The 24,746-nt window shown below is 40.2% G+C and overlaps 1 protein-coding gene across 15 annotated transcripts in view; it reads left to right on the forward strand.

The window, feature by feature from the left end:
- CSGALNACT1 (chondroitin sulfate N-acetylgalactosaminyltransferase 1) overlaps positions 1 to 24,746 on the forward strand; it is a 304,654-nt gene that overhangs the window by 134,128 nt on the left and 145,780 nt on the right. For 11 of the 15 annotated variants that reach the window (XM_054700947.1, XM_054700952.1, XM_054700949.1 and 8 more), the window contains 2 exons: positions 7,292 to 7,382; positions 20,432 to 20,517. The gene's annotated coding sequence lies outside the window, so the exon portion shown is untranslated. Of the gene's footprint in view, positions 1 to 6,576; positions 6,733 to 6,758; positions 6,886 to 6,936; positions 7,086 to 7,291; positions 7,383 to 20,431; positions 20,518 to 24,746 lie in introns of those variants that run through there. The other 4 variants (XM_037526192.2, XM_037526188.2, XM_037526189.2 and 1 more) reach the window with 4 other exon arrangements.

Genomic DNA, 24,746 nt, shown 5'->3' on the forward strand with positions numbered 1-24,746 from the left:
TTGTTTTGCTTTTTGAGGGAGGGATGGTCATTTTCCAGGCATAGTCCTTAGGTGCTCAGAAAGACTTCTCTGAGATTATAAAACTTCCTTAACACCTAACAAGCACAAATCTTTCTCTGGTAGTATTTTTATGGGTCTAGTGTGTCTTATTTTTTTCTGTAACTTTTTATCCACCAGCTACCTTAATCAACCCCCAGATGTAGCTACTCCTTATCTTCAATTCTTCTCCCTATTTTTGTCTCTCAACTCAATCAATAATTTATTGAAGTATAATTAATATACTCACATATTTAAAGTATGCAACTTGATGAGTTTTAATACATACACAAAGCCGTCACCAATAATTTTTCTTGGGCCCCTTGGTAATCTCACCATCCTACCCTTTCTGCTCCCTCTGGCCTTTCCCAACCTCCCACTCCCACTCTCAACCTCAGGCAAACACTGATCTGTTAGAATTTTACAGAATTGGAGTCATGCAGTATTTTTTCTATGTGATTTTTTTCACTCAGCATGATTATTATCCATGCTGATACATGTACCAATAGTTCATTTTCTTTTATTGCTGAGGTCTCCAATAAATTGTTCTTTGTTCACACTTCTTATCTGGCCATGATATGGAATGCAAACACATTTTAATGATTTAAAAATATTTATTGATTAAATGTTTCCTGTTTTTATTTTCTGTTTCATTTTTATCCATATACATAGTCAATAGTATATAGTAATTGTAGGTTCCCGAGACTAACACAGCCATTTGCATTCTGTGAGAATATTTTAAAATGATGTTTATTAGCAACATTACTATTTATTTATTTGAATGTTGAGATTACAATTCACTCCTGACTCTGACTCTCAATCTAAAAAATCCTTCCTTTGGTTAACCTAATGAATTGACTGAATAAGTTCAATACATAAATATTTACACAAATATTTTCATGGTAAAATATTTATTCTATTAATGTTAACTACTTTTATTTTAAACATGTGGATAGTATGTTTTCAGTTCCCTTGCAGTCAAAGCATAGCATGAAATAAACTAAACAATTGATAAAGCAAAAGTAGTATTTGTAAGATAATGAGAAATCATTTAGGAGGCAAGTCCATTTCTGTTATGACTTTTTACCTATAGTATATCAATATCAACTATTGCTTTTCGTGCATCTGGGAAGGAAGAAGATAAAAATTGCTATTCAAAACACCCGCTTAAGTTTGGTGAAAAAGTAAATTTCTTCCTCTATTACAGCGTCACCAGCCCTAAGAATATCATGGATTGATCAGACATCAGTGCCAGAAGTATGGAGACTTGGCAGTATAGTGGGCAGGAGTTCTGGGCAGTTTTCTTGAATGTTCTCTTCGCCTGAGAAGCCTGGGAAAGTGATCATTTAAAACTGAGCCTGTAATGGACAGACTGACCTTAAAGATGCTACAAGGATTCTGGTAGCAGATTTTTATGTAGGACAACAAAAATAAGTGCAGTTTCTGTACTGGAAGATAAGTGGAGATTTTGTAGACCAAATTTCCATTTTGCAAGTGACTTGCCCTAGGTTACAGCATAATTTAATGGAAGAATTGGAACTAGATCTTGGATTTCTGAAACACACACTCCTTGTGCCATCCTTCTGTGATGTCTTCTGTTGTTTTGGGGCTGATGTGTTGGTGTGTCAGGTGTTTGAGCTGCCCATGTAAGGGTCGCTGCTACCTAGGACATTGCATGCTTGATGAGCTAATCTTCTTGAGCATTGTGTCCACTTTGGGGGTGAGTTTATTTTGTTGAATGGAGAGTAGTTCTTACTCTCTCCAGCAGCTCTGTGGTGGAAAGGTGATGATGAGAGGTGACATTTGCATGTTCACTGTGTCTCCATCTCTCTCGTATCTTTGTCTATCCGGGGCATCTCAGCATGGAGGAGAGGCAACAGATAAAAATTATCCTCCCTCACTCTGCATCACTGACTTAGCACAACCCCTTCATTTTACAGATCTGGAAATGGAGACTCAGAAGTTATGAACTTGTCTAGAGTCTTGTAGCAATGCAGTTCAGATGAGGTCTTAGTTACTTGGGGCTGCTTTAACAAACACCTTAATCTGGGTGGCTTATCAACAACAGGATTTTATTTCTCATGGTTCTGAAGGCCACAAGTGCAGGATCATGGTGTCAACATAGCTGGTTTCTGATGAGGACCTTCTTGCACGTGTGGACAGCTGAGTTCCCATTGTGTCCTCACATACCCAGCCCTCTGGCGTCTGGTAAACACGCACTGAGGGCTCCATCCTCATGACCATTACCTCCAAAGGTCCTATCTCCAAATACCATTACAATAGGATTAGGGCATCAACATATGAATTTTAGGGGGACACTTTTGGTTCATACAGATGAAAACCCAAGTCTCTTATTCTTCACAGATCTCCCAAACTCTGTTCATGCCTCATTAGCATCTGTGATGGTATCCAGCACTGCTGAGCAGCTGCAATATGTAAAGGGGCAGGGCTGGCCCAGAGGCATTTATTGGGAGAGGGTGTCTAATAAAGGGAACATTGCCTGTGAATGTAACTGTGAAACTGCAGACCGTGTGCTGGAAAACAGCTCTATTTTATGGAGGTATATCAACCGTCTGTCTGGATCTCAACTAATTTAGGAGAAAGATTGTATTATTGGTCTCACAACCAATGGTAAGCAGAGCAATTTAGTTTTTTTCCTGGAGACTAGATATAACTCTGATCTCCAGCCCAAATTAGTTTAGTTTAGTTTATTTTTTAATGCTCTAACAGCATATTATTTGTATCTCTGTTTAGTTTGCGGGTCATTTCATTCTCCATCGTGCTGGTCGTTTACGTGTTGACAGTATGAAGAAGGCTTAGCAAGGAGCTTACAGGGACTCCCTTGCCTAGGTTGGGAGGCACTTGGCAAATCCTCAGAGTATAAGGAAACATTATTTTATGCCCTCTGAGGCAATAATAGACCCATTCATTTTGAAAGAGAATTAAAATAATTTAGTGACATAATTTTGTTCAGAGTCTTGGTAGTTCTGCTAATAGTATCTGAGATCATCCCCATTTATCAGAGTGAGAAATTGAAGCGAAGAAAATAAGTGACCTACTTTGGTGAAAAGAATGGGAATGAAAAAGAGATATCTTCTCATTTAATCTGCTTCTGCACACACTAGACTGGGCATGGACATCCTGATTTTTATTTCACAGTATAATGGAAGAACAACATTTTAAGGGAAGAACTCATGAGTTTTAAAATCAGTTGTGCACTAAAATATACTATTTTCAGTAAAATTATTTAATGTGGAAGGAATGTGGTTATGACTATAGTAACATACAATTTGTAACGTGTGTTGCATCCAAGGATACTTTCTTTTCTGAAATATAGTTAGAGAAAAGTAACTTTAGAAGTTGGCTGCACTGTCTCTGTTCTGTCTTCAGTACCATAACATAGAGGACTCCATTGATTTATACACATAAAAACCATTACCATCAAGATTTAAAACATAGATATTATTATCCACATATGTACAGAATAAATCTCATCAGGCAGTGTTAGTTGGCAGATGCACATCTACCCACTGCCCCATTGTGGTGCTTCTCATCTGTTATTTTGGGCATGGTAATGATGAAAGGGTTTTTTAGTTTTTTGGTTTTTCACATTTCAGACACTTATGTGTAGGTGAACTAAAGATTCAAAGATACACATTTATGAAGATGAGGAACTTAAGGCACACGAAGGGGTATTGTCTTTTGGATCACTTGTGTTTTTGAAGCTCTTTGGAAATCAAAATGCTACTAACTTTCCCTTCTTAAATGTACATCAAATAGAATGGGTTCCTAGGTCGCTAAACTGTAATTGATTTCAATGTACTGATTTTCAGTATTTGATTGCACTTTTCAGTAGATGAATTTTGGTAGTTTTTTTTTTTTTAACATGATTGAAAGCTGATTTATTTATGAGATGCTGCTAATTGGAGGATGTCAAACTCTATTACCTTGGGAGTGGGGTGGAGGAGACTTCCCATTCTTTAGAATCCTAACTGAGAAATGTTCAAAACCCACTCTGTGATTTTCCCTTGGCTGTTCTCCCAACCACTTTCATGCACTCATTCTGTTTTCTCTTGCCCACTTTTTATTATAACCAACACTTGTGAAGTCATATAAATTTCTTCATAATCCTCCCTGTCTGTGCCAAACTATGGCAAACACTTTGAATGTCAGATGACCAAAGAGGGGACTTGGACTCAAATACTTAAGCACGGAGTATTGTTGAAAACTACTGTCTGAGTTGGACAAAAACAAGGTACTCTATTGCTCTGTGTGCCTGCAGTTGTTTCCTGCATTTAACTTATTTTTAGCACATTCTTATTGTCTAGTTTTTGATACTCAGGAAGACTTGTCCGAGAGTGTTTTTTCACTGTGATTTCTTTTGAAGGATGAGGGATTTAGGAATGGGGGAGGGGCTGTGTTCCCAAGGCCTCTGTGGCAGTGCTTGGATGCAGCACTAAATCTGCTAGGGCCACCACTTTAATGCAGTATACACCTTTATAAGCCTCTCACTCAGTTAGAGAACTGTGGTAAGGATGAGATGAGTACTGCAGGTAAGGCAGCGTTGCATAGCAGAAAAAGAAAACACTTGTTTTCCTTTTTCTTTTTAGAGTTTCAGTTTTAAAGGCAGAAGAATCCTGGCTTTATCATACTCTAGCAGGGGAATTTTCTGTACACTTTGAGCCTCATTTTCCCCATTTGTCAAAGGGGAATAGTAACACAGGTATCCATGGGACTGTTGGAACAGAATGAATCCATATGTCATGCAGCCAGCACTGTGGAGGGTATGTCATAAGAGGATCCTGTCTCCTACTGGGGGATGTGTCAGTTGAACACACCCACTTCTTGTTCACATACCTGAGGTTCACCTGTAGTAATTTTCCACGATGGTTATTCCCCTTTCACCTTGATTTCTAAGGGATTCTTTTTTTTTTTTTTAATGTGTGTGTGTGTGTGTGTGTATATATATATATATATATAAAATTATATATATAATTATTTATGCATACAAGAGCTGGGGTACAGGCCAGAGATGCAGGGGTGGGGGTGTGGGAGGGAGGGAGGTGAGAGGATTCACCAGAGACAGAGTGGGGAACAGAACAGGCAGATTGACTGAAATACACTGCTGAGAGGAGCAGCGGACAAGTCAGGAGAGGTCTGCTGCGCCATGTGGGTTTCTCTCTGGCTGTCCCGGGATCGAACTGCGGATTGCTTCATACTGCGGTGCTTAACCCCTTGTGCCACGAGAGAGGCCCCTAACGGATTCTTGATAGTGGTTCTACCTTCCTGTCTCCTTTTCCATTACTAGCTTGAGACAATACTCATGTTCTCTTTGAGAACATGAGAAGCACAAATTAGATTAATGATTACATGCAGGTATGAGCTGACAGTCTATTTAATTTCATTATTAAAACACATGTGAATTGTCCCTCTTTATTTCAATGGCAAAGAATATTCATGAAGGATATCCATAAAGACCATGTCAGTGATTTAGCCGCCAAACCTTCCCCCTTTATGTTCAAAGACAGAAAAGATTTAAGTGCTGGAGATTGAGAATGTGAGATTGGACGCCAAATTATAAACTTGTTCCAACTCTTGGCCTGCAGGCCCCGGAGTAACATTATTTGTTGTCAAGGATGGAAAACAACTCAGATTTGGGGCCAAGTGATTATTCCACTTTGGCATGGCTGCCTTTCTGCCAACTGCAATTCCATTTAGACATAGATTAATTAGCTGGGCAGAGACGGAAGTGGGTTGTGAGAGCAAAGCCAAGCCGCCGCGCAGCACCCCACATGCGCCACGGAGGGCCCCAACGTGGGCCCAAGAAACGTGGCTCAGGCTGGCCCAGCCTGCTTTTACATGAAACCCACAGGCAACTGGTAAGAATCTGTGGGCGCCAGTGGACTGGCTTGGTTGCAACGATACACCTTATACTTCTTGTTAATGTTCGTGCCTCAGAAAGAATTTTCAAACTTAGGTGAAAGCCGAAGCCAACTGTGATAAATCCACTTTGCTCTCCAGGGGGCCGTTCTGTGGAGAGAGGGACTGGGGGCCGCAGGACGGAGCACAGAGGTCTTGTAGAGCCACTTCGGATCTTTTATAGTCCTGCATGTGAAATGGGAACAATAGTATTAATGTTTTGTTGTTGTTGTTATTACTTGAATTACAAAGACAGAGGAGATAAAATCATGAAAACTCGTGGGGAAGACGACCTCATCTTAACGACCTGAAAGATGGCATTATTAAAACTTATATAACAGGCGGGCTTGGTCCCTTTCCAAAATATTTTCCTTGCCTTTGCTTCCAGAGTGGCTCGCTTGCTCCTCTTCCTGCCTACCCCCCTCCCCCGCAGCCGCTGGACTCCTCCTTGACACATCCGTGTCCTCCAATGGAATTCCTAAAGGCAGAGAGAGTTGCTGTATCCCGCTGAGCCTCCCGGTGCAGGGGGCAGGGAGGGGGCACAGTGCGAGCTGCAGCAGGACAGGTGGAGGCTGCGCTGGGGGCTCGCGGGGCGGGGCGCGCTTGTCTGTCGGTGAGAGCAAAGAGCAGGCGCACCTGTCCGCCAGCTCTTGCTCCCCGATGCCCGGCGCACCCCGATGCCCGGTGCACCCCGATGCCCAGCGCTCCCCGCTGCTCGCGAGCCCTCGCGCGTCTGATCGCTGACTCTCCTGCCTACCTCGCAGCTTTTCGTAGCCTGTGGGTCCCTTCCTTCCCTTGGGGAAAACGTCCATGAGAATTTTCTATTTTTTAACATTTCTTTGCGTGCAACCATCACAAAGTGGTGGCAAGGAACGCGGTCCTTTCAGAGGGGGGCAGCACTGGCACTCCTGGCCCCAGCCTGCAAGCCTGGTGACTTCAGTGCGGGGAGCTCTGAGCCGCGGAGCGAGTTGGGGCACAGCCGGGGGTGGCGGGCACGTTTCTTTCCTGGGAGGTTTGCTTTTTAGAGGGATTCTTTATCAAATGACCGTGACTCTTTCTTGATTTGCCTTCACACACACTTAGACACGGCTTTCACCATTTCTTTTCAACCTTGATTGTTTTTTAAACAAGTATTTTGCATCTTGCTTATTACTAAAGTAGGGAGGGGGAAATACCATCTTAATTTGAGAGGGGCAATACTTCTGGTGAATTGTATTTTATATCCAAAATGATTTAAAATTTTACCATTTTGCACTAGCATCTAAATTTAAGGCATGGAAATTCACAGGGTCTGCCTCCTGTTTTCATTGCACTTTATTTTATTTTTATGTTTTAGATTCCTTTCACTTCAAGGAGACAAGCCAAGATAATTTTTATCCAGTGGAGGAATGATGTAGCTCCTTCCTAACCTTTTCTTATACTTCCAGGTAAGTGAATCTGTTAACCATAAATGACCTAAGAAACCGACTTTTGTCTGGTCTCAGTTGTAGTCAGTATTCTGGCTATGTTTGAAATGCGCTAAATTTCATTTTATTTTCAATAGCTTGGTTATAGCAAATTATTTCAAGATATTAATACTTTTTTTAAAAGTAATACAATTCCTTGTCTGCTTTGAATCCTTCATTCTTTTCGTAAAGTCTGTCATATGCATTTAGCTTCACCAACTTCTTCAGAATTTATCTCCTCTCAAAGTGGCAAATGACGTAAACGATAATGTAGTTTGAAGAACTACATAGTTCTTTAAAAAACTGTTTGCTTGAATAGAAACATTTGTTCTCCTTTAGGAAGTTGTAACAGATTATTAAATCTTCTCAATGTTTAGCTTATAATCAATTGGGTACCATAATTTTGACCATGCCACAAAGTAATTATTTAAATAAAAATGGTTTAGGAAGCTGAAGTGTGATCCTTCTTTTCAATTAAAATAATTTAGGGGTGTACTTACTAGAATTTATTGAAAATAGTACTCTAATGGATGAGATGGTTGGTTTTAGTCTGGGGACAACTATAAATCTCTGGAATGTTGTTTTAGTTCTGTTCTTGTAACCAGTAGTTTTGAGTTTCTTTGCAATATGATATTTTATTGTCTTTGGTAAGACTGAATTTGAAAAAAACAACCAAGAACCTTAGGGACGTCATTAATGTGGAAATGCTACAGTATGAAATGGGAAGTTATATATGGTTCCTATCTTTACAGAGCTGTTTTTAGTTTTCTCTAGAAATGATTCAATAGATATAAAAGTGAAAAAAGGTAAGCTGGGCTCGGCACGTAGATATCTTTCAGAAGCTCTTTTGGCCTTTCTTATTCCTTTAGCGAATTTGTATAAAAGTTTTATTCATGATTTTCTAGCTTTTGATTTGGCTTTTGTTACATGTTAATGATAAAAGAGTGAAGTCAAAGCATTTGACTTGATTTGCGTTAATGAACTGTTTTGTACTAAAACAATAGTGTGTGGCATTTTAAAGGGATTTATCTGAGTTTGTAATAATAGAAAAAGAAAAATCTTGACCAAAAGTTAGTAACAAATAAAAGTAATCAAAGAATTAATTCTTCACGTATTCTTTCCGCCTGTCTATGTAGCCTAGTGATTCAGGGCCAACTTGAGGGGCATATGGAATTGTTCTTATCTTCCATCTTGTCATGTTTAATGCTTTTGAGAATGACTTGAATGTCGTTGATGTCAAAAAGAACAATGTCGGTAGAACACCATGCAGATCATAATCATTAAAACCTTGAGATCAAAGTAGGAAAGAACCAAAGTAAACTTTACATAATAGAGGAACAGTCAAGAGTTGATTAAGGACTACTTGGGCAAATGCAAAGTTTGAGTATGTTTATGTTCTAAGATGAAGCCATTGGAGTAGAAAGACAGGGAATGCATGGATGGCAAAAAGTCAGGACTGAACAATCCGGGCTGGGTTTTAGTGGCAGTCACAGTGCTGTGGGTCCTGTGCAGGGATGGAGCTATCTCCAGGGGCCCAGGCGACTCCTAGACGGTGCTCACTTGGGACAGTTGGTTTTACAGAAGCTGCTCCTTATAGACTCAGTCCTGTATAGTCTCAGGGACTTGAAAGCCCTTAAGCAGGGGCACTTCATCAGCCCTGTGAGAAACAAGCGGTGAACTGGGAAGAGTGTGATGGCCGTTCTCTCTCACTGGTTGGCATATACTCCATAACAATAGCTGGTGATCATGGCCTCCAAGCAAGGAAAATTAACTGTTTGATTCAAATATTTAATACCATTAGGCCATACAGGGTTGGCAATAGGGATACTTTGGTGTCCTACACAAGCTCTTCATGGTGCCTGTTTCACCCAGTTCCCTCAGTGAATTGAGAGGGAATGTTTTTTATCCCCATCTATGCCCTAGTGCTATATTTTCTGTCTCTCTCCACACCTTCTCCAAGTGTATCCACATTCTCACACTTCCTTAATTCCCTTCCTCCCGTCAAAGAAAAGGTGTGCTGCTCTTTGGCAGTGTCTCTGCTGAAACCTGAGGGTCATACCCTTTCCTGCTCAGCCTTCTGTCCTTACCCCCTCACCAATTTCCTGCTCCTTCCAGAATGTTCTTTCTGTCTGGAGTACTTTCTTCCTTCCACCGCCTCAAAGGAACTCGTACTGGTCCTTCAGCAGCAGTCATTGCCTTGGAGCCTTCCTGTACAGACAGCTCCAGCACTTGATACAGCTCCTGGCACCCATGTGGCCCTGAAGGAGTGAATGTACTAGTGAGTGAATGGAAACAAGAATAGTGGGACATCCCAACCCAACGATGCCTCCTCTTAGTCCCCTGGCCACTTCCTCATTCTCTGCTGCACATGTCATTGCATTGTCACAACTGTTTGCACAGTGACCCCTGAGCTGGGCACAGACCTTTCTTATCTGGTCTTGGTAGTTTTTTCTTAGCTCATTTTGGTGATCTGGTTCGTTTCTTTTGTAGTGTGTGGGGAATACAAACTCGGTAGATAACCTTGTAGTTCTTTTGAGGTTCTAACAACCCAGGAAAGATGACAACCAAACAACATAATATGGTCATTAGTTCAATCATTGTTGGAAGGAAGTGGGTATTATAAGTGAATAGTAATATGAAACTACAACGCAGTGACTTGGCAAGTTGCTCATATTGGCAAAACCAGAGAATGAAGTCGAGCCGTTTGTGTTTTATAAGGTAGCCTTCTTTTGGGTATGTTCTAGACTTTGAAAAATTTCCATTTAATAGAATGAGTTGTAAATTCTGTAAGCTTTTAATGAATGTCAGCTTTCCCTGCTAGAATTTTAATTTTTTTTTTAAATGGATAGCAGCGATTTTTTTTTTTTTAGATTTATTTATTTATTTATACAAGCACTGGGTACAGTCAGAAGCGCGGGAGGGTGAGAGAATTGCCAGAGCCAGAGCGGGGAGCAGAGCAGGCAGAAGGACCGAAGTACACTGCTGAGGGGAGCAGCGGGCGGCAGGAGAGGTCTGCGCGCCATGTGGGACCCTCCTCTGGTGGCCGGGGAGCAGCCGGGGATCAAACTGGTGCTGCAGAGGCTGTGGGCAGCTTCGCAACCCAGCGCTCAACCGCTGCGCCACTGGGGAGGACCATTGCGCCACCGGGGAGGCCCCTTTAATTTTAATTTATACTCCTGAGCCACAGTTTGTTTTTAGCAGATGAAGCTACACCAGGCAAGAGTGGGGAGACTCACCCGGCACCCATGAGGCATGCCTTCTATTGCTTGGCACTTCATTAGGCCTCATTTTCTGTCTTTTTTATTCTGTTTTTGGGCCTAAGCATATTGATGTCTTTCCTCTGTCACAGCCCGAATGTCAGCTTCTCACCTTGTCTTGTCCTGTGTTGTCTTGCTGCAGAGATTTCTGTGCCCTCCTGACTCCCTTCCTTCTCTAGGTCTTCCTCTGGAAAACCTCCCCGGAACCCCTGGGGTAGGGCTGGCCATTGTGTATCTATCTCCTTACTTCCCCCATTGTCCCGTTACTCACCTGGAGCTGTTTGTCTGTTGGCATTACCCTTGAAGGAGGCTGTCTCCCAGTTGGCAGTACTGGCATATGTCTGTACGTGTTCATATTCACAAGCAAATGTTTGAGTGGATTTCTGGTCTCTGGAAGCCCTCACCAGAATCTAGCAGTGTCACTATTTTAATTTGCTGAGCACTTGACCTTGAGCCTGCCTTTACTTTCTTCTTTCTCTTTTAACACGTGTTTTTCCCCCGCTACTATGGAGTTGAGGAAGTCTGACTCCAGCACTGGTGCCTACCTAGTTAAATAAGTTGTTTATAAAAAGTAAGTCAAAAAAGGTTCGAAGCAACCCAAGTGTTCATTGATGGGTGAATGGGTAAACAAAATGAAGTATATAAGTACAACAAAATAGTATTGAGACTTAGGAAGGAAGGAAGGTCTTACAAATGCTACAGCAGAGGGGAAACTTGAGGACATTATGCCGGGTGAAATGAGCCAGTCACAAAAAGACAAAATGCTGTTCAGGATTTATTTATTTTTTATGAGGTGTCTAGAGTAGGCACATTCATAGAGATAGAAAGTAGAGTAGTAGATACCAGGGCCTGGGGGAGGGAAGTATGTAGGGTTGTTTAATTGGTTTATAGTTTTAATTTTGCAAGATAAGGGAGTTCTGGAGATTGATTGCACAGAAATGTAAATACTTAACTATTGAACTTAACACTTAAAAAGGGTTAAGATGGTAACTCTTTTGTTATATGTATTTCAGCATAATTAAAAAACTTAAAAAACCAAAGACCTTGGTTTGAAAAGGTAATTATCCTGTATTAGTAAAAACAATTGAAAAGAATTTCTTTGATTTGGGGACTTTCCTTGAGCTTTATTTTTAATTTGCTAAGATTTTAGAATCACTTTTTATCTTAGAAATGTCTTCTGTAACAAAAACATTTTATTTATGTTGATAAAATGTTTGGGATTTAATTTTAGACCTTGTTATGCCTTTTCTTCTTCTTGTGTGCATTTGTCGTTAAAATCTGATGCAAATTATCCATTTCCTCACCTGTTTTTCTTCAACAAAGATAATAGGATCTTATTGCTCGTTGAAAATATTTGCGTGGCACTTAAAAAATTATTTTTATGATTAAGAGCAGAAATATTTGCTCTGTCACAGCAGAGGGCATGACAAGCCCCAGGGTTTGGTCTGATTGCCCACCAGGAACTGCTACTTCAGTCTTTTTTTCATCACACTAATGGACCTGTCATGTGGAAAACCATCGCTCTAAAACTGTAAATAGCACTCTGGTGCTAGAAAGAGCACAAGTTCAAAATGTTCAGCTAACACTTAAGAAGCAGTTCTCTTTTTACTCAAAGGTTCTGACCCACTGGGTAATATCTCTCCTGAAGAATTTAAAATGAAACTGAATCCCTTCATCCTAGGGGTGTGTTGGCTCCAAGGGAATGCAGTGATCTGATGGAATTGTGTGAAAAGGTTCAGGGGAAAGTGGGCAGGAAAAGTAGAGGTGGAAAGTGGGCACTTCCAGCTCAGTCATTACTTTGGTTTTGTTTTAATATTATAAACACTACGATAGTCATGGCCACTAGAAAAAAACAAAATTCATCCCTGTTACTAGGAAACTTTCTATCCAAGTTGTTACTTTATATTTTTTTTCTAAACTTCTTTTAAAAATATGTGGTCATTAGTTAATGTTTATATTTAAATGTTTTGATAAAGAGTTTCATATTTTCAGTTCAATAGACATACATTGAGATATATTATATGGAAGGATTAAGATACACTTTGTGCCTACCAAGTGCTAGTTCTTGGTTTGGAACCAGTTTCTGGTGAAGGTGTCAGTTAACCAGAGAAATGAAAAAAAAATAAGGTGGTGTTTTCAAAGAGTCAAACTTCACTTTACAGAAAAAATTCTTACTTTGAAATTCCAGTCCTTTTTTCTTATTACAATTTAAAGTAGTTTTTCTTTTAAGGTATAGTGATAGTTAATTAAAAATAATGGTTTCTTGGCAAATTAAAATGTTAGATATTATTTATGGTTCTTGGTTGCTAGAAAGGAACTAAGCAGGAAGGGAACTTCTGGAAGAATGTCCATAGAATTGGTAGGAGAACCAAAAATCCCATACATAATAAAAACCAGCAGGCAGGATTACGTGTATCAGTAACGTGTTTTCTAAGTTTAAGAAACATGTGAATAGCCATCCTTGTCCCAAGCCTGTGGGATATATGCCAAGGAACAGAGGTCCTGACAGGGGAAAATAACAAATTGAATTAAAATTAAATTAAGTTACATTATGTGATTTCCATTTATTTCTGTGGAATCTAAAAAGAAAATCAGCCAAACAAACAGAAAAAGCAGTTGGGTGGCTGCAGACACGGTGGGAATTGGGTAAAGGTAGTGGAAAGGTATATAAACTCCCAGGTATAAGGTAAGTAAGTCATGGGGAAGTAATATGCAGCAGGTGACAATATTGTAATTTTGAAATACAGTAAGAGAGTAGATTTTAAAAATTCTCATAAGATTTGTAATCATGTGTGGCGTTACCTAGATTTATTGTGTTGATTATTTCCATATATACACACAGACACACACACGTATATAATCATTATTTCATACACCTAAAACTAATATAATGTTATGCCAATTATATCACAATTAAAAGAAAACAGTACCATTGCATGATTTAAAACTTTTGACTTTTATAATGATTTTGCAGCAGAGAGAACTAATCACTTATCTGTAGCTTTGGAACATTATCTTGAGTTATGACCTAAAGTTGGAATGAGAACTGTACCTGGTACAGATGAACTAAAAGCATGTGGACTGGTTGCTTTTTCTTTTTTTTTTTTTTTTGTTACGTGATCACCAGACCTTTCTTTACCCGAAGGCCTTGTTGTGTGTTTCTGTCTCACTGTTATTGTTCATCTCACTTTCTGTGTGATTGTCTCATCTTAGTTTCATGCAAGGCAACATCACTCTTTTCAGTACTTCGAAAGTCAGGTTATTGGTATCAGTTTACTTGACTGTACTCAGCTTTTGACCTTTGACCCCTGCCTTGACGCTCCAACTTCCTTTGGCTTATATAAGGGGATAATGAACTCTTCTAGTTTTCCCCTGCTTCCTTGGCTCTCCCTTTGTAGTCTTGTTTCCAGCTCTTACATGTTGACATTCCTTACTTTCTCATTGTGTAGTCCTTGTTCTGTATCAGCTGGGTAGTTTCTTCTGGTCTACATGGCAAACTTTCATCCATTTTCTGTGCACTTCAAAAATTGCGCCCTCAGTTCATATTCCTCTCCTCACTGCATGTCCCCATGCCTTCCACTCTATGTCCCCAGCCCAGTCCTCCTTGCTCCCAGCTCCTCAAGCCAGATCCAGATGTCACCCCTGAAATCCTTACTTTCATCACCACGCTTTCTTTTTTTTGGGTAATTATTATTTTATTTTATTTAATTTTTACGTCATTTTTAATTTTTGTACAATGTATGCATTTTCATCTTGGTTATAGTCCCGATGAAATTCCCACCACTCATTCACCCGTGAACTATCACCATGGTCCCTTGTGCTCTTCCCACCCCTGTTTTGATCTTACTCCCCCTCTACTCCCCCTACCCCCGCATGCAGAATGTCTCTGGTTTATAGTTCCACATTTTCATCACAGTCTCTTGCCAAGTGACATCATGCTGCCCACCCCTTCTCAAACTTGCCTGCCCCCTTCTTTTGCACACTTGGAGTTAGCTCGAGTCCTTCTCTATCACTTTTCACTGCAGCAACTGCCCTGCTCTCCTTAATGTGTCTCCCTGCCTTCTCTGCCCGCACCCTGTCACCACAGTGGATCTTCGTTCATGGTGTTCCTTGTTTCAGAATTTTTTTAGCATCCCAACATGTCAGGGTGACTGGTGCTCTGGTGTGCCAGCCATACCATCCCAAGCCCATGTGGCTTCCTGGCATGAACTCTTTTTGCAGGCCAAGACCTTTGCTGTTTTCTCTCCCTGGTATGTCCTTCCACACTCATCTGCTGGGCCAGTTTCTACTCATTCTCCAAGACTTGGCTTAGTCCCTTCTTCCTGGACCCCTGTCTCCTGGGCTGTCTTTCTGGGTTAACTTCCCCACTTATGGCACTTATGAAAGAGGATATTGCCATTTGGTTTTCTTGCCTTTCTTTGCTGTCAACTAGCCTGTGATTTCTTGAGGATACTGGACCCTGCTGGGACAACTTTACATCCTGAGCACGGTGCTGGCATATAACAGGTGCACAGTAAAAGTTTACTGGCTAAATGAATGGTGAGTGTGAGACAGTAGTGAATGGAACCTCCTGCTGTTCTGATAAGGAAAATGGTAGAATGTGGCAAAGGATTTGAACCTTCAGTTAGCTTACTGACTTACTATTTTTCTTCTTTCCTCTTTGCTAGAATATACCTTCCGCTCAAGAAGAGCTCTCCTTTTTTGCTTGAATAAAATCTTTTTCTTTCAGTAAAAATTCTTCAATTTCAGAATATTCAAAATAGTCTCCTCTTGGGCTAGATGAGTGATTCTCCTTCAGGCTATGCATTTTTAGTAGTAATTCTGCTTGAGTGATGTTTTTATTATGTATCCAGACTTGTTGGCGATGCTAATTTTCATGACCCAGGCAAGGTGATGTCCTATTTTTTCACTATATGGCTATGAGTGTTCTCCTTACAATTAATGAGATATCTTGTTTTGGTATCTATCAATGAGTTGCTCATAATGGAATTAGCATCCTTAAAGCCTGTTTTTTTACAATTAAGATGTTTGACTTAAGTCTGAAGCTCCCACTTGAAATTTATTTCATGATCTGTCTCAGTTGGATAGATTGAAAATTGATGACTGTAAGTCCTGAAAAGGAACTGAAGTAATTGTCACTGATTTTTAAAAAAATATTTATATTTTGTAGCATTTTGAATGATTCTGAAGAGCCTACATTCCTAAGTTCATAGTAAAAAATTGTAGTCTGGTCACAATATGAAATATGCCTTTAACTTGTGGGCTCTGTTTACCATACATGCTGGATCATTCTCCCCGCCCACCACATCTGAGTCCTCCAGAAGCAAAGGTGGCAGTGGCCATACCACGTGAGGGACTGGGGATACTTATGACCTGTGATCCTGACCCTTCCATAGGCACTCCTGCAGCTGCAGTTGCCACTGTGAGTGCTTTTGAGATTGCCCCAGGAGCTGCAGATTTTATTTTATTTATTTATTTATTTTTAAATATTTATTTATTTATTTATACAAGTACTGGGTACAGTCAGAAGCATGGGAGGGTGAGAGAATTCACTAGAGCCAGAGCAGAGAGTAGAACAGAGTGTCGAAGTACACTGCTGAGGGGAGCAGCGGGCGACAGGAGAGGTCTGCACACCATGTGGGACCCTTGCCTGGCGGCCGGGGATCGAACTGGTACTGCAGAGGCTGCGGGCAGCTTCGCAACCCAATGCTCAACCACTGCGCCACCGGGGAGGCCCCTGCAGCTTGTTTTATTCAAATATTTACTTTCTGAGAAAGAAACTTTCCTGTTCTCTGTGCTATTTTGGAGATTGAGATGTTTATGTCAGAAGTTTAACTTTTTCTGTTTATGGTCCCATGAAGTGTCTCATTAATTTTTCCAAAACTCCTTGACTAGAAAAAAGACCAACATTTTTTTAATAAGTGGTGTGTGTGGCCCACTAGCTTGTGGACATGTATGTCCTAGCAACTTAATAACTTCTTGAAAAAAATAATATGATACATTGAAAGAAAAACAATAGTCTTTTAAAAATTTCATTCTTAAAGAGTCACAATGACTTAATAACGGCATGTGTGCACGTCTCTGGCCATGCTCAGCCTCTCAAGCTGTGGCCGTGTCCTCCACCTCTTCCGTGTGTGTAGCAGCTGCTTTTTGTCACAGTAACTGCTGATAATGAAGTTTCACAAAGAGGTGATCTCAACCTAAGGAATGTAGCTCAATCTAGTGTTGATAGTGTTAACTACCTGCAGCCAGTAGTTTGTGTCACGTCCAACAGAGGTCTTGTATCACTGTGTTCTGCTGGAAATTGTAAAATATTCCAAAGGCATTCCCCTGGGTTCCCTCTGCTGCCTTGCAGAGCCTTAGTGCAGACTTTGGGAATTACTGACTTATGTAAAAGGACTTTCTGGCATGTTTTATAATCCTGTATCCTTAAGCCCCCAAATACATGCCTTAAGAGTCGGCTAGGAGCAAGATTATAATTTCACCAAACACAGACAGAAGAAAGAGATTTCAACCAAATTGGCAAAAAATGGAATTCTTTCTTTCATTTATGATATGACTCAGCTAGAAAGGCCTGATTTTTTTTTTTCCATAGATGATATTGCATTACACCCTGCTTAACAGTGAAGAAGAGAACTGCTGTTTAATTGCATTGTTTATTTGATAAGGTTTCTTTACTTAACTTTTTGCATTGGTTCACTTTTTCTCTCTTCACCAGCTGCCTGTTTTCTATGGATTAATGATTTGTTTGTAAAATATTTTAGCATTATCCACTGTGGCTTTGGGAGCATGCTATAAATCTTCTCTAAACCAGGGTAGTAATAAGGTTTATATCTTTGTGTAACAAGATACAATAACTGTGCAAATTAGCTGGAGTCTAGTAGAAGTTAGATTGGGTTGACGTAATTTTAATTTTATGTATTGGAACTTCAGCTATGAAAGGAATTTCCTGATAAGAATCAGGGGTGTTTTGAAAATCTGGGTGCTTTAATAACCACAGGCTACCTGCCTGCCTAGCATGAGGACTTCGGCACAGAGGGTCTTGACAGATGGCTTTCCCATGACGGAGATCTCCCTGCCTTATTGACTTCCTCCAAATGCATGAAAACTGGAGCATATCACACTCAATTAGCCTTCAAAGAATGGAATGGCATGGTGCTCTGAGTGTAGCTGAGTGTACAGCTACACTGAGCCTTGCTCCACGTTGGGTCTATCAACTCCATGCCTGGGGCCAGGCTTGTCCTGTGAGGTGCAGGGCATTCGGTTTTATCAGGCCCACTCAGTGTCAATCAGAATGCCCCGTCATATATTTCTAAACACCCTTCAAAAATTATACTTGAGTCTAATTTAATTGAGTCCAGGTTAACAGATGAGGACAGTGGGTCCTTGCAGGTCATATGTGTAAGTGCAGTGAGGGTGGAGGCTCCTTGCTTGCCTGTCTGGAGTTTATACCATGCATAGAACTGCCTGAGTCATTTGAAGTCATTTCTTTGATCACAAGGTTTTTGTGGTCAAAGACAGCAAGGAGGTTCAAATGAGTAAATGTTGGATGAAAATGGAAATGAAAAAAATCCAATTAATTGATGTAGTATTTGGATTTAGACATGTGGAACAGAAGCTTCCTGAGGGCAGGGGTTTTTCTTTCTTGTTTAAGTCTTGTTTAAGTCTTGTTAAGTCTGTTTTTTTTCAAAGATTTATTTATGTATACAAGAGGTGGGGTGCAGGTCAGAGGTGCGGGGAGTGAGAAGATTCATCAGAAACAGAGTGGGGAGCAGAATAGGAAGATCTACTGAAATACACTGCTGGGGGGAGCTGCGAGAGAGATAGGAGAGGTCTACTATGCCATGTGGGTCACCTTCCTGGCGGGGGATCAAACTCGTGCCTTAGTGGCTGCAGATAGCTTCATAGTGCTGAGACTTAACCCCTTGTGCCATCAGAGAGGCCCTATTTCCAACTTTTAATACACTGCCTGGTATATAGGTGATGCTCAGCAAATTTATTGACTGAGTGTATTGGCAAACTGCCATGGGCACTATTGGTGGGTAATATTTATACTTGGGTAATCAGTATTTTGGTAGAATGTGAGCTATCGCATTCATTCTGTTTACTTGGATGAACTCTATTTCTTAAGTTACTCAGACTCAAGTAACAGCCTATAGAAATAGTAAGTCTGTGATGTGTTCTCACTGGTTAGAATATGATATTGATGGTAGTATTATATTAGTATTTTTGTCATCAAAAATATGTCAATTTTTGTCATTAAAATGTTAATTTTTGTCAAACAAAAATTTTTGGTTGCCTGTTTCTAATGCTGCTCACAAAGGGTGTCCAAGTGTGAAACTGACCCCAGCTGGAAGTCTGTGGCTTGTGTTGAGGATTTAAAATTCTGAATCCCAAGGGATGGGGTTGAAGGAGGGAAACGGAAGAAAACCAGACCTCTAGATAACTGCATTATCTTAATCGAGGTTGGAAGGTATCTTCCTTTTAGGATCTGTCCTGTGATGCAGGATCTGTGTGCTTGGCACTAGCTTCAGAAAAATAGCAGCTTGAACTCGTACATTATCATCTTTATGGATAAAAGTACATACATACAGGTTTGCAGTGTCACTGAGAGTGTGAATATACCTGGTTGACTGATAAATAATTGGGCTACAATTTAATGAGGAAAGATGTTTATTCAAGACTAAGAATTATGATTTGGTTGCACTGCCAAGGTGTGTGCCCTCAGGGTCAGCATATTAGGGAGCTTTAAAAGATCAGGCAGGAAAATGGTCTGAATTTAAGTCATTTGCTTTGAAACTTTGGATTGTTTCCGAAGTTCATTTGTCTATCCGTGATTGCCGACCAAATGTCTCTAGACAAAAGACTGCATTGTAGGGGTCGCTATCAGGTCAGCAAATGTCTCCTGTCTCTTGCAGTCTTGCTAATATTGCTGTTTAATTTCCACCTGTAAATCTCAATATGGCAGACTAGAGACAAGATGGAGTCTGATTGACTCAAATAGGTCAACTCTATTCCAGGAATTGGGTGGTATGAGCAGAGTCTCATTTCCATCTGCAACTTGGTAGCTATTATTTCTGATGTTTGTATGTTGGGAACAAGTTAGAAAAGTGTTGAATTGTTTAGGGTAGCATCCCAGATGGGGAAAAGTGGGAAACAGGTTCCTATGAGCAGATTCTAAACTGATGTGTAGGTGGAGTCGGTCTCTAATGTCCCACCATGTACTCTAGTTCCAAGGGTAGATTCCAGGACACATTCAGAAATGAAGAGGTATTTAGGGCAAGGTCCTAATAAAGGATCCTCTGTCCTTGTGGAGATTGGCACAGTTGGTAAATCATTGGCAATTGTTTAAACCTACAGCCATCTTCCCCTCTCTGGATATCTGGGGGTAGATCTGCAAGCTCCAACCCAGTAATCATGTGTTTGGTTCTCCTGGCCACTAGACCCCATCCTTAGATGCTTTCCAGAATGTCATTTCACTCACATAACAAAAGACACTTTATCACTCTCAACACTTAGGAAATTCCAAGGGTTTAGGGAGTTGTGAGTAAGGAACTATGGATAAAGACCAGGTATATATGAGAAATACATATTTTGGTCATCTGCATGGCCAACTATATATTTTTCTTCAAAGACACAATATTGCAGACATGTTTCCTACAGGGAATTGGTTTCATTTTGAAAGAACACTGTTGTGACCTATGGCTCGAAGAACCTCAACCTTCAACCCCCTACCTTCATTCCTACTCCAGCACTGGTGCTTTTCCCATGCAGGTGTGATCCTGGAGGTTGCTGGAAAGGCTTAAGGGGACTTCAAAGAGGAAGAGCACCATCAAGGCTCCTGTCTTTAACTCCTCAAGGTGGGTGTTGCTCGCACCTGGAACTCTGCTTTGTCAGTAAGCTGATAATGTGGGGATGTGGAGGTTGATCTGACATTCTCCTGGAGAAATGTTCACCGTTACATGTTCTTCTCTGTTATACATCATGGTCTAACCTCCTTTAGAATTTGTATTCCTCTGCACCCTGCTGTGAGAAACCAGGCAGGAAATAGCTTGGTAAGATTAGTGGGGTTTTATAGCTACTACTCAGGGAATTTATTCAGGGATAGTGAAATGTTGGGCCATATCCACAGGCTTCTCTAATGGATTTTCCCAAGAAAGGCCACAGGGGAGAATGTAGGACACTGAAAACAAGTGAGAAAAATCTACCAATACTGCAAAGGTGTGTCCTGACTTGTGGAAAAAGCCCAGTAGCTGGATGCTTAATCAGAAACTAGGGACTCAAGCTTGAGTTCACATGACTGACCAAGTGCCTTGACGAGAACCTTTCTTCTTTAGTCACATTTGGCTACTGAGATTATGCCAATAGTTACTAGAGAAAGTAAGTTCCAATGGAAAACAGCCCCCTTCCTGTTAATTTATGGGTGGAGGAGAGAGCCTTTACTGCTTCTCTCTTTGTCAGACTCTGAAGTGATTTGCCTAAGATGGGCCAGAAATAAAAGAAAAGGGATCCAATTCCTGCATTGTGTTTCTTTTTCTTTTAAAATACTTTTTCCTCTTTTTTTTTTTTTAATTGAGGTAACATTGGTTTACAGCAGTGCATATGATTCAGAGGTATGGGGTCACACCTTTTCAGATGTATGTTACTACACCACACCCACCACCAAGGCCCCCACAGTCCTCTACCATCATCCTCTGGATGGCCTCCACAATTTCTACCCCATCCTCCTCAGGGAGCCTCAATTCTACAGTCTGATTTCTAGGGTTTGTTATGTAATCTATTTCATATGTAACTCCCTTATTTATTCTGTACAACAATCCTGGATAATACTTCTTATTAGTTCTTTAAATAAAGATGAGACATGTAGGCCCAGCGAAAGAGAAAATAACTTGTGCAAAGGTACACAGCTTGGCAATGACTAGACTAGAATTCAAATGTAGATGTGTTTGATTCCAAATCCGCTTAGATATTTTCCAGCCCCATTCTGCTGTCTGTTGCTGTCACCCATGTTGGTGGTGCCATCACTCTTGGTTTTGAGTATCTTCTTTGAAGTTAAGCTGGTTGAAAGGAAAGGAGCCTCCTTATGGTTAATAATCTATTGCTTATTATATACTTACTGTCCAGTCATGGAACATGAGAATGCTTTCTTGTCACTAGCATTCTGCACAAACTCCAAGGGAAAATAACATGAGAGCAGAGGATCCATTCATTTTTCTCCTCTGAGTATACTTAAACATTTTGATTTTTATAAATAAGCAGTTGGATTCTGAAAAAGCAATTAATAGTGTTCTCTGGCAGTGTGTCTTACATCTAGATTTAGTGGCAATAGTTAGAATTTTATAATGGCATATAAAGTTTTCTGGAGAAAATAGAATATCAGCGTGTGATATAAAGCTGACATTAGTAAAATAAATATCAATCCAAGGTTAACTGTTAGCCTAAGCTTTCTCTTAATTCAAAATCCGAGCTAAGCCTTATTCTGCCAAAAAATTACTTTATTTCAGCTCAGTTTGAAATTTGAATGTGAAAATCACCAATGACATATAAAGGCACAGTGTGAGTGTTATTAACTGGCTGTGTAACTAGTTGCAGAATACCAAATACCATTGTCTGGGAGGCACATGACTGTAAGCTTCCAGGTTTAGGGAGCCCAGATTTCTCAAATGTTAGCTGTGGGCGGCAGTCATTTCATTTGATTTGTGTTGAACAAATGAAAAAAGTACAGAGGTGAGTGAGTGATCTTTCAAAGTCACAAAGCTGGTGGGTAGTGGACACAATTTCTTTTTTCATGATAGACCAAGTTGCGTTTAGTTGGACTATATTTAAGAATCACTTTAGCCAAGCCTATAAATGTAGCAGACTCTTAGACTTGGCCCTCCTTGTGCTTCTTATGTGTCATTTAATCATAACCAACCAACATAAACACGCCGCCAAAGCTGCAGGCTGCATAGTGACAGTTGTCAGTGTTCAGCCTCATTGGTTTGGGTCCTTTCAAACCCAAAGTAAGAGCAGGTGGAAGCTTTGAAATTTTGTTCCAGTTGCTCAGCTACCGCAAAGCAATCATGGGTTCTTTGTTGGCTGGTTCAACCCCAAATGGGAAGACTGTGTGGTTTGTCTAGTGCAAGGTACCAGGAAGGTGACTGGAAGAATTTAAATAAGCTGAATCTGGGTGCTTGCAAGTGAGCATAATTCCAAGCAAGGCCTATAGTCAAAGTAATTGGATTTATAGTGGTTGATAATTTTGGTGATAATTACATGTAGTTCTCTTTTATTATGTTCTGAATTATACTTGCTTATTGTTATCATAAAGAACTGAGAAATTTGGTAGCCTGATAAGTGTTGGGAAAAGGTTACTTCGAATGGAATCGTTTGACCTTACTTTTATTTTAATATCAGAGGCTGGTCTGATGCTATATGAACTTTGTCGTTTTGCATGGGTTCAGTGCAGCTTATAATTCTTTTCTCCAGTGTATATGTGTCCTTGTCAGTGTGTTCTCTGTGGTCTAATCTGGCTCTTGGCCCACTCCAATCACTAGGACATCCAACTGAGAAATCTTTTGAGGCATTTCACAACGGTATCTGTTAGGATGACTGTGTTCTCCAAGCGAGCATATTAGTTGAGACTCTCAAGAGACAGCCAGCCAGCCCATACTGGTTCAAGTGAAAAAGAGAACATATGGTTTATAGAAATTCACAGGGGCAGCTCACTTCTGGGATTTCTTGATTCAAAGGCTCAGATCTCTTGGCTCTGCTCTTTATGTTGGCTTCATTTCCCAGCATCTCTAGATTTGAGTCTGGCTGGTGTGACTGTGTTTTTCTTTCAGTCTTCCTAGCAAATTCCAAGACTGACTCTCATTGGCTTTGATTGGGTCACATGTCCATCTCCAAACCAATCCCAGTGGCCGAAGTCCTGACGTACTTAGTTGATCAGATTTTGGTCATTGTTTAATTCTCCTGAATCCTGATGATATTTTCCCCATATGAACCAGAGAAAGTGTTGGTTTCAGTCAATTCTGTGAGGTATTTAAAATGAAAATGTCAGTACTTTGAAGAGAAATGAGCAGCGGGGGTTCTTGTCCTTAATCTGCATACTATAGCATTGCCAATGTGCATTACAGGTTTAAAGTGGCCTGAGTTGTCAGCCTTTCAGTGGAAATGTTGATCCACACTCCCCACCCCAAGATTCTTCTGTTGGTTTCTCTGAATTATCTGTGAAAGTTTTAATCATATTCTATTGTATTATGCTGCCATGCACCAGGATCATATCTAAAGTCTTGATAAATGGAGATATATCATCAGCTGCAGTGCCTCGTAACAGCCTCGATCTTCTTGAGGAAGGGCAGGGTGACCTGATACTTTTGCTTTCTAGGTCTATTTTTGTATCCTAGCATTTCCAAGACTCATCCGGGGAAAGACAGATAGCTCAAATAGAGCATGGGCTGATAGATTATTATCACACAATTATCTTTGTGAAGACTTTGCATGAGAATTATTTTCCTGTTAACTAAAATGAAGAATTTTCCTAGTTTTGATTTATTCTAAATTAGAATAAATTTCTGAATCCTTTGAAATTATGAACTCATCACTCCTCAATATGTGTAATAGAAACTCTCCACATATTGAGATCAAATCCAGCCAAATCCAGATAGTAATTCATTTTTATTTTCTACTTTATGAGCATTTGGTTTCTGGGTAGTGAAATTATGAGTATATATTAATATACTATTCATACTCAGAAGATGATGTATTTTCTATATTCATTTTAGGAGTTAAGAAGTATCAGATTTCAATAAAATCTTTTCTTCTTATAGAGTTGGCCATTTTTTAAAACTTAAAAAAGAAAGTAGAATAAGAATGAAAAGCTATTTGTGTACCTGTACCACGACTGATGTCTTGCAGAATTCTGCAATTAATAGATTCTGCAATGAATAAAACTTTTAACTTTGGGTCTTTAAGAGGGCCTAATCTGAACTTTTGTCCTTAATAGCTAAATGCGTGAGGCTAACAAAATCCCATAATTGAGCAGGGAATTCATTTAATTAGGCCCAAATATACTTTTTATATCTGCCATCGTTACCCTTCTCCCCTA

This window comes from Talpa occidentalis, unplaced genomic scaffold, assembly GCF_014898055.3.
Source record: "Talpa occidentalis isolate TD23 unplaced genomic scaffold, MPIMG_talOcc4v2.1 talOcc4.4, whole genome shotgun sequence".
NCBI lineage: Eukaryota > Metazoa > Chordata > Mammalia > Eulipotyphla > Talpidae > Talpa > Talpa occidentalis.